Source organism: Engystomops pustulosus, chromosome 1, assembly GCF_040894005.1.
Source record: "Engystomops pustulosus chromosome 1, aEngPut4.maternal, whole genome shotgun sequence".
Classification (NCBI taxonomy): Eukaryota; Metazoa; Chordata; class Amphibia; order Anura; family Leptodactylidae; genus Engystomops; species Engystomops pustulosus.
In genome coordinates, this window is record NC_092411.1 from 156,454,107 (window position 1) to 156,464,894 (window position 10,788).

Below are 10,788 nucleotides of genomic sequence, written 5' to 3' on the forward strand. Positions count from 1 at the left end.
TCCAATTAAAGGAAACCTACCACTTCGGATAAGGGCTTCTAAGCAGCAAATGCTGTGCACCAGCTCAGGGTGAGCTGTTGCCGGCGCTTATCTTCGTTATGTTCTTAAAACGTTTTAATGCGTTTAAACACTTAGGTAATCCTTATATACGAAGTAACTTCACCACACAGGGGTACGCGCTCGGTGCGCGACCGCACGAATAGGAAGTGGTCGCGTGCATGGTGTGGCCAACGCGTACCACGGTGCGGTGAAGCTACTTCGTATATAAAAGTTACTAAAGTGTTTAAACGCTTTAAAACTGTTTAAGAACATAACGAAGATAAGCGCCGACATCAGCTCACCCTGAGCTGGTGCACGGCATTTGCTGCTTAGAAGCCCTATTGGAAGTGGTAGGTTTCCTTTAAAGTTAGACGAGTTTAATGACAGTTACTTCATAATATTAAAATAAAGGAAGGAAAGGATTTAAAAAATCAGCATGGAAAACTTTGCGAATAAACCTTAAGAAGATCGTACCTTAGCAAAATATCTAAAACTCTGATTGGGAATATAGGAGCTAAGCTACCAAAAGAGGTCTTGCTCTCATGTAAATCTTATAATTTTGACTTTATTCGTAAAGCCTTTGATAATGTAACGGCCAAAACACTTCCTTTCAAACATATACAGAGATCCCATTAATCCCAAATCCCATTTCTTGTACAATGCACAGTTAATTACCATTCTGAAGACAAGGGGGCAGATTTATCAAGCTGACTGAAAGTCAGAATATTCCTAGTTGTCTATGGCAACCAATTACAGCACAGCTTTCATTTTACCAGTGCTCATATTTTAAAGGGGAGCTGTGATTGGTTGCCATGGGCAACTGAGAATATTCTGACTTTCAGACAGCTTGATAAATCTGCCCAAATTTTTCAAAAGAGCCAGGTAAAAGGCAAAAAACAGCCCTAAATTAGATAAACTCTTAAATCTTTCAAATTGACAAGCTACTTCCCTACTGTACACCAAAATCGGTAGACTAAGGGATAAGGATTTCAATGACAGCACAGCATTGAAATGGAAGGGAGATCAGCCTATGCAAATGGATCACAGAGAAATATGGCTAAAAATGATTCTTGGCTTGAATATGGGGAGGACTACTATCAAATCTAAAATTTGGAGGGAAATCCAGTTCAAAAATTTTCACAGGGCGTAAAGAGCATTCAACACAGAGAGTTATTCCGTAACTATAAATAAGACAAACTAAAATGTGGCCTTATAAAACCAACTATATTCCATTGTCTATGGACCTGTCCATATCTGGACATATATAGTAGAATATATTAACTAAAATGACACAAATAAGATGACATATTGTATATTCATTATAAACCTGATTTTACTTTCTCAGAAGAAATTTGTAGTAGACTCTTGGCAGCGAAAAAATTAATTAATTGGCTCGACAAAATAATCTCATGTTGAGCAAGTAGATAAAATTTATGAAAAACTGAGGGAGATAGAAGCACAATAGGTCTAAAGAAAGCATGAAGGGGCAGGCAAAGAAAAAACAATTGTCTATCACCGAGGCATGTTAGAAGTGCCATAGCAGTAAGTGAGAGGGAAAGAGGGTGAGATATGGAAGAAGGGGTAATGGGATACTTTTGTATATTGTACCTGTATGATTGCTATTTTCAGAGATGGATTTTGTGATCATCTTGTATGTCTTTCTTTTGTAAAGAAATAAAGAAAAAAAGTTAAAAAAAAAAAAAACAACAAAAAAAACAACAACCAGGGTTTGTCAAATCATGGAATACTAGGATGGGTCATAAATCCATAGTCCATAAATCTTTAGTTCCTTCAAGAAGAAAGCTCTCCGGCTAGACTCATAGATGCTGAGTTCTATTCTTTCCTCAGAAAAAAATAAAGAAAATAAGATGCATTGTGTTAAAGACCAAAAATGTCGCTTCTGGGTCTCTTCACTGCTCCTGCTGTTCCTTAGGCCCAGTTTCATGCAAGAACCCTTCAAAGTTTCCTTCTTCAGTTCTAGGACAAATCCCAGTCTTCTCTAGATTCAGTAATTCAGCTTCCAGAATAAGTTTTTGCATCCCTAGATTGGTAGCTAGTTCCAGGGAATCTAGAAAAAGGCCTTCCTTGGGCTGCCTTCAGTAAGCAGTTGCCAGTCCCTGGGGTTAAGGGGGGGGGGGGGGCTCACCTCCTAGATCCGGTTTATCAGGGTCCTTTGAATCAGTCCAAGATAACACTCTCTTCATATTACAGGGAGCTCCTTGCAGTTCTAATGGTGCTTCAAGCTCTTCCCTCCTGACAGGACACAGGGTCTCCGTTATGTCAGGAAACTACTTGACTTATTGTTTACTTATAGATAATGTAGTTTATACCAAATAAATTTCAAATCCAAAGGATTTTTTTAGCTTACTGCACATATTAGTTTTCCAGGAGACCAGCAAGCAACGCTGCATCACTGCGGCAGGATATATCCGGCTGAACTGTGAGTTCTACTGCAAATGACTGACCTGAACAGCTTCACTGCATAGCCATAAAACAAATATTTTCTTACTGCTGTAGTGTTATTAGTTGTTTTATGGAAAGAACGTTTTCTACACAGAATATTACTATGCACAATGTTGGCCTTGAATGCTTATTTTGGGTTAATATCAAAGGGTAACTTTTTGGTCACATGAAATATAACTTGGGGGGGATATGCAAACTGTCTTAACTGTTTTACGTTGAATACTCCTACTGTGAACAGCTTGCTGAATATCACATGTCCATTTGGCAGATAAAAATGTGGTACATTTATAAAGGTTATCCCAAGCTACTATGAGTAAGTAACTGTAATGATGGCCAAAAGAGAATCCACATATGGTGCTAAATAGAGCATTTACCCAGCTAATACGTGGCATGTTCATGGCTTCTCAGAAAAATTTTCAGCCCTAGGCTCTGTTCACATGATTGAACCTACCCCAGATTTTCCATCTTCCTTTTTATTTATTTCTTTTTTTTTTCTGACACCGGATCACATAAAATTGTTTGAACATACTCTTTTATAATTTTTTATGAATTTGAAAAATCAGAAGTCAACAGAGCAACATAGTTATTTTTAATGACAGATTGACCACATCAAAGCAATTTTTTTGTTGCATTGCTGTACCCTGTGTGGAGAAATGGTTAAACAAGCTATTTCCTGAAATCACTGTTCTTTTAATGGCGCAGTCACACGATGCGTTTTAAAACACATACATTTTTGCATGTTACAATGCTTTTGGCAGGTTTGAATCCATTTTTCTTCATTTCTGTAAGTGTAAGCAGCTGTGAAAATGCTTACACTTCCAAAAACTGACGCAAACCAGCTAAACACATGGCAAACATGCAAAAATGCATGTGTTTTAAAATGCACCTTCAGAGTATGTACACATGACCGCAGGTAGCTGCTGTGAGCTAGCCACAAAGACGGCAGCTAGATAACGAGTGCCATAGAAGTGCATTATGAACGGACCCCATGTGATGCAAATGATAGAGCAGGTCCCATTCCCACCCTAATTTGCAGCGCAGCCGCTTAGCTCTCTGTGAAGAGGGGAGGAGTCAGTAGTGCTCACTCCCTCCTTCTCCAGCTGGTTTGCGGCTCACGGCACTAAGATTTACCACCAAAATGAAGTACAACGTTGTCACAAAAAATAAAAAAAAAAAACAATCCCAAAGTCACATTGGTAAATGTTCAAAAGTTATAACCATATAAAGCGACAGATTACAAAATATGGGGATGAGCCTTAAACCCTTCCTGCTTCCTAGTTTAAATTTATTCACCTTATTTGAATAGCCATGCTTTTTTTTTTTTCCTGTGTGCGGAAATTTATAAGTGCTTGTTTGCTGGGTAACAAATTGAACTTCATATTGGTGATATTTCATTTTCCATGCCGACTACTGGAAATCAGGAATAAAATTCCAAATGCAGTGACAAAAAAATGCTTTATAATCGGTTGTGTTTTTACGGCTTTCACTATGTGACCCGAATGACAACTCCTCATTATTCTTTAGGTCGGTACAATAGCTGGCTTTTAAAGCTTCTATAGGTTTTAATAAGTTTAAAAAAAATAAAAACCTTTTGTTTATAAAGAATTTCTTCATATTTAGATGCTAATTATTCTTTCATTTTTTGGCGTATGGAGCTGTTAGGGTGTCATTTTTTTGATGGATGTGATGACTTTTGATCACTTTTTATTTCATTTGATGAGTTATTAAATGACCAGAAAAAAGTGGAATTTCGTATATTGGGGTTCACCCCCGGGAATAACAGATTTTATATATTGATAGGTAGACTTTTTGTATATGGCAATATCTGACATTTTTATGATTTTTATTGCTTATTAATTTATTGTATCAATTCTTATGAAAGAGGGATGATTTGTACTTTAATTTTGTACTTTAACCCCTTAAGAACATAGCCAGTTTGTAGCTTAAGGCTCAGCCCCATTTTTAGTATTCTGATTTGCGCCACTTTATATGGTTACAACTTTTGAACTATTTTACTTATCAAAGCGATTTTAAGATTGTTTTTTTCGGCACATGTACGTCATTTTAGTGGTAAATTTTGTCTCATAAGATTTGCCATAAAATTAGCCATTTTCAAGATTCTAAATTACCTTGTTTTCAGGCAGATAGTTTTACCACCTATGTAAGTTGCTGAATAACATTTTACATATGTCTGCTTTACATTTTCATGATTTTTGAAATGTCTTGAAAATTTATTTTGATGTTGCCCATCTTACAAATTGAACATCGGTTTTCTGTATTTTCAAGGAGATTTCAGCATTGACTTTTTTGGGGATCATTATTGCTTTAATTAAATTTTAAATATATTCAAAAGCCCCTATCAACCCATTTTCAAATCTGCACCCCTCCAAATTATCTTTTAGGAAGATTGTTAACCCCTTGAGATCTTCATAGTAATTAAATCAAAATGGAGATGAAATTTAGAATGGTCTAATTTTGTCAGTTATATGTTCATTAAGCCCTAAAATGTACACATTTCTAAAAGATAAAAAGAGAAAACCCATCTTAATATTTGTTATGCAATTTCTCCTGAATACGGAGGCAACCCACATGTGGACGTTACTTGTTGTTTAGGTGCACAGCGAGAAGGCGCAGAAGGCAAGCAGCGCTGTGCAGTTGCCAGTTTTGTCCTATAGACATTACCGCCCTTTTTTGGCCATAAAATGACAGTTTTTCCATTAGTGGGGCCATGTGTGGGCAATTTTTTTTTTGAGGGATAAGATGTATGTTCCAGTGATACAATTTTGGGGTTGGTATCCCCGATTGTTGAAAACATATTAACTTTTTTGGGGTGTGGCGGACTAGAAAAACATCAATTATGTAATTAATTTTTTTGCTTAATTTTTTTGGTGCTCACCCCAGGTAAAAATCATAATTTTTAGCAGGTTTTTTAAAAAATTTTTTACGGTGTTCATCAAGCACATTTTAATATTTATTTTTTTCCTACATGAGGCCGATCAATATCTGCATGTCTTTAGGAGGTGGTGGTTAACAGAACATGGGATCAACACTGCACTGCTGCTACATTCACATCAATGGTAACCCTCATAAATTGGAATACACTTTCCATAGAAGGAACCCATAAACCCCTTTAAAACTAACATTAGTCAAATAGCCTTAGGAAAGCAAAATCTCTGAGCTTTGTAGATAAACTACAGAAGTTCACGGGGTCTTCTATAAGTAACTGGTAATAGGTGTAATGACTGACAGAGAGCAGAGGTCTCAGGGTGCAGTCACACGTTGCAGTTAAACCTGCATTGCAATCAGCTTTGAGATGGTTTTAGGTGCAGTTATGTAAATTTCACAGGTGAAACATGAACTGAATGGGTGAATTTGATTTTGAAGGAGAAAGCTGTTCCACAAATTTCATTCACCTGTTGATTTGATGTCTTTCACTTGTTAAAATAAGTAATACCACCTAAAACCAACCCAAAACTAATTGCGATGCAGTTTTAACTGCAACGCGTGACCGCACTTTCACAAGTTGCAGTTACAACTGCATCACAATCAGAGTTTAGGTGGTTTTAGGTGCAGTTTTCATAATTTAACAGGTGACAGACATGAGCTAAATGGGTTCAGTCACACGTTGCAGTTAAAACTGCATCACAATCAGTTTTGAGGTGGTTTTGGGTGCAGTTTTGTTAATTTAACAGGTAAAAGACATTTGTGGAACAGGTTATCCCTTCAAAATCAAATTCACCCGTTCAGTCCATATCTTTTACCTGTTAAAGGGGTATTCCAGGAAACAGCATAATCCATATACAAATGGGTACTTAAAAGATAAGCTAATATTTAATTTGTTTTTGTACCAACATCAATAAGGTCTGCCAGCAGTAGAAACATATGTTCCTTCAGTGAAAATGCTGCACATATAAATAGAAATACACCACAAGTATAATATACAGTATAAGGGTACATCATATCGCCATGTGCTGGAGAGGAGGAGGTGGTGACCGCATGTACGTCCCCATGAACAGCCGTGTGAATGAGCCCTAAAGCTGAGTGTGTGTGTTCGTATTGTAGGGGATCAGCTCAAACGTGGGGGTCAGCAATGACAAAGCTTTCATGGACAGCAGTATTCAAGTTGAAACTTTGCATTTATTCCAGAAAAAAAACACCAGTATCAAACAAAACAATAAACAAAATCCTTGCCTGTCCAGCTCTAACTATACACTTGGCGGCCCTCACTAGCCACTGGAGGGCTTCTCCCTGCCAGCATGGAAAATACTTTCAGTAACCCTGTGTTTCCATTACGTGTGGCTCTCACACAATTATGTACATAACCTTTTGACTCTTTACTTGCCCCAATTATTTTGTTTATGTATACTGCCTCCCCCAAACATTTTATATGCTGTCACCCCTTTCCATTTTTCATACTGCCCTTCCCTCCCATTAACTTATTTCATACCTCCCATATTTTGGGCAAGAGAAAGAGGGACTAAAAGCCCCTCCCCTTCTTCTAAACCTCACCCGTTGTCCCACCCACAAGCATAGTATGATATCGACCTTGATGGTCCCCACATAGTACAATGCCCCCTTACTTTGGCCACCCCTCCACCACTGACCCCTAATGCAACTCTGCAATATATAAAACACCTCCTTAATTTTATCCTCACTTTACATTTGGTTCTCCACTTTTATTTATCTACCCACACTTATACATAATACTATCTGTACTCCTACCCCCACCCCTCCTCACATAGTGTTGTCCCTGTTCTCTAACCCTCCTTTTTTAGCTCCTGTCCTCCATCCTCCTCATAAGGCCCTCCTGTAGCCCCCTGTCCTCCAGCGAACTCCAGTAACCCCGTCTTCCAGCCGCCTCATCCTGTTGCCTCCTTTCCTCCTGTGGCCACTGTCCTCCAGCCTCATCCTCCTGTCCTCCAGCCTCCTCATCCACCATCCTCCTCCTGTCCCCCAGCCTGCTCCATCCATGGCCTCCTGTCCTCCTCCTTCTGTGGCCTCCTGTCCTCGAGCCTCCTCTTTCCGTGGCCTCCTGTCCTCGAGCCTCCTCCTTCCGTGGCCTCCTGTCCTCGAGCCTCCTCCTTCCGTGTCCTCTTGTCCTCGAGCCTCCTGTCCACCAGGCTCCTCCATCGGTGGCCCCTGTCCACCAGCCTCCTCCTTTGGTGGCCCCTGTCCACCAGACAAAAGTATTAGGAAACTGATTCAACATGAAAGAGAGCCCATAATTCCACATTCTGTCACTGTAAAACATGGCAGGTGGCTGCCAGCAATTCTGCTGTGGCTAACCTGCAGGTTATGCTCTGTGTGTCTCCAGCCTTTGTGCTCAGTGTTTCCCACTGCCAGCATTTTTAATAGTTTCCCGAGTGCTCTGTCAACAGCGCCGCCACTAGGAATGTTTTGGCTCCTGACAAGATTTTTCTCCTCCCAATACATTAGTTTTCCATCTTATACTATTATGCCGCATTGCATATAAGAGCTTCATAAAATCATTCTCCTATATACAGTTCCCTGAAACTAATCATAGCAGTACCCCCAATGTATTATACTGTACCCCCTGAACTGATTACATACAGCAGTAGATAGGTAGCCAGTGCTGCATATGCCCCCCCGGTATTTAGGTAGCCAGTGCTGCTTATGCCCCCCGGTATTTAGGTAGCCACTGCAGCATATGCCCCCGGTAGATAGGTAGCCAGTACAGTACATGCCTCCCGGTATTTAGGTAGCCAGTGCTGCATATGCCCCCCGGTATTTAGGTAGCCAGTGCTGCATATGCCCCCCGGTATTTAGGTAGCCAGTGCTGCATATGCCCCCCGGTAGATAGGTAGCCAGTGCAGCATATGCCCCCTGTAGATAGGTAGCCAGTACAGCACATGCCTCCCGGTATTTAGGTAGCCAGTGCAGCACATACCCCCCCCCCCCCCCGGTAGATAGGTAGCCAGTGCAGCACATGCACCCCCCCCGGTAGTAGATAGGTAGCCAGTGCAGCACATGCCCCCCCGGTAGATAGGTAGACAGTGCAGTAAATGCCCCCCCCCCCCCCCCCCGGTAGATAGGTGGCCTGTGCAGCCAGTTTCCCGAGTGCTCTGTCAGCAGCGCCGCCACTAGGAATGTTTTGGCTCCTGACAAGATTTTTCTCCTCTCCCAATACATTAGTTTTCCATCTTATACTATTATGCCGCACTGCATATAAGAGCTTCATAAAATCATTCTCCTATATACAGTTCCCTGAAACTAATCATAGCAGTACCCCCAATGTATTATACTGTACCCCCTGAACTGATTACATACAGCAGTAGATAGGTAGCCACTGCAGCATATGCCCCCGGTAGATAGGTAGCCAGTACAGTACATGCCTCCCGGTATTTAGGTAGCCAGTACTGCATATGCCCCCCGGTATTTAGGTAGCCAGTGCTGCATATGCCCCCCGGTATTTAGGTAGCCAGTGCAGCATATGCCCCCGGTAGATAGGTAGCCAGTACAGTACATGCCTCCCGGTATTTAGGTAGCCAGTGCTGCATATGCCCCCCGGTATTTAGGTAGCCAGTGCTGCATATGCCCCCCGGTAGATAGGTAGCCAGTGCAGCATATGCCCCCTGTAGATAGGTAGCCAATACAGCACATGCCTCCCGGTATTTAGGTAGCCAGTGCAGCACATGCCCCCCCCCCCGGTAGATAGGTAGCCAGTGCAGCACATGCCCCCCCCCCGGTAGTAGATAGGTAGCCAGTGCAGCACATGCCCCCCCGGTAGATAGGTAGACAGTGCAGTAAATGCCCCCCCGGTAGATAGGTGGCCTGTGCAGCACATGCCTCCTGGTAGATAGGTAGCCTGTGCAGCACATGCCTCCTGGTAGATAGGTAGCCTGTGCAGCACATGCCTCCTGGTAGATAGGTAGCCTGTGCAGCACATGCCTCCTGGTAGATAGGTAGCCTGTGCAGCACATGCCTCCTGGTAGATAGGTAGCCTGTGCAGCACATGCCTCCTGGTAGATAGGTAGCCTGTGCAGCACATGGCCTCCTGGTAGATATGTAGCCTGTGCAGCACATGGCCCCCGGTAGATAGGTAGCCAGGACAGCACATGACCCCCGGTAGATAGGTAGCCAGGACAGCACATGCCCCCCGGTATTTAGGTAGCCAGTGCTGCATATGCCCCCCGGTATTTAGGTAGCCAGTGCTGCATATGCCCCCCGGTAGATAGGTAGCCAGTGCAGCATATGCCCCCTGTAGATAGGTAGCCAGTACAGCACATGCCTCCCGGTATTTAGGTAGCCAGTGCAGCACATACCCCCCCCGGTAGATAGGTAGCCAGTGCAGCACATGCACCCCCCCCCGGTAGTAGATAGGTAGCCAGTGCAGCACATGCCCCCCCGGTAGATAGGTAGACAGTGCAGTAAATGCCCCCCCCCCCCCCCCCCCGTGGCCTGTGCAGCACATGCCTCCTGGTAGATAGGTAGCCAAGACAGCACATGCCTCCTGGTAGATAGGTAGCCAAGACAGCACATGCCTCCTGGTAGATAGGTAGCCTGTGCAGCACATGCCTCCTGGTAGATAGGTAGCCTGTGCAGCACATGCCTCCTGGTAGATAGGTAGCCTGTGCAGCACATGGCCTCCTGGTAGATAGGTAGCCTGTGCAGCACATGGCCCCCGGTAGATAGGTAGCCAGGACAGCACATGACCCCCGGTAGATAGGTAGCCAGGACAGCACATGACCCCCGGTAGATAGGTAGCCAGGACAGCACATGACTCCTGGTAGATAGGTAGCCAGGACAGCACATGACCCCTGGTAGATAGGTAGCCAGGACAGCACATGACCCCCGGTAGATAGGTAGCCAGGACAGCACTTGCCCCCCCCCTCCTCCCGTAGGTAGGCAACCAGGACGGCACATGACCCCGGTAGGTAGGCAGCCAGGGTCTGTGTTAAAACCATTGTAACAGTTGCATCACTATGTGGTGAGCTTCAGGTTGTAGCCTATATCTGCAGCATCAAGTTGACATGGAACAGCAGGGCAAGGATTGAACTGTTAAAAATGCATTAGAGGACAGTGCTGGGTTACCAAGGGAAACCGCTTCATACATCTTCCTATTGCTCAGCTCTTTCCTCGTGTGTATTAATTTGAGGCTTTGTTTTGGGGGGGGGGGGGGGGCTTTGGCCAGTGTTTTTGGAAGTGTGAGCTTACATGCGTGTTCTCCTGTCACCAGTCACTGTGAAGTTTCTTCCATATTTGCTAGTACTTGAATAAAGACGTGTGAAGATTGTGGAATAATACAGGCCACTTCAAGTGCTTGTG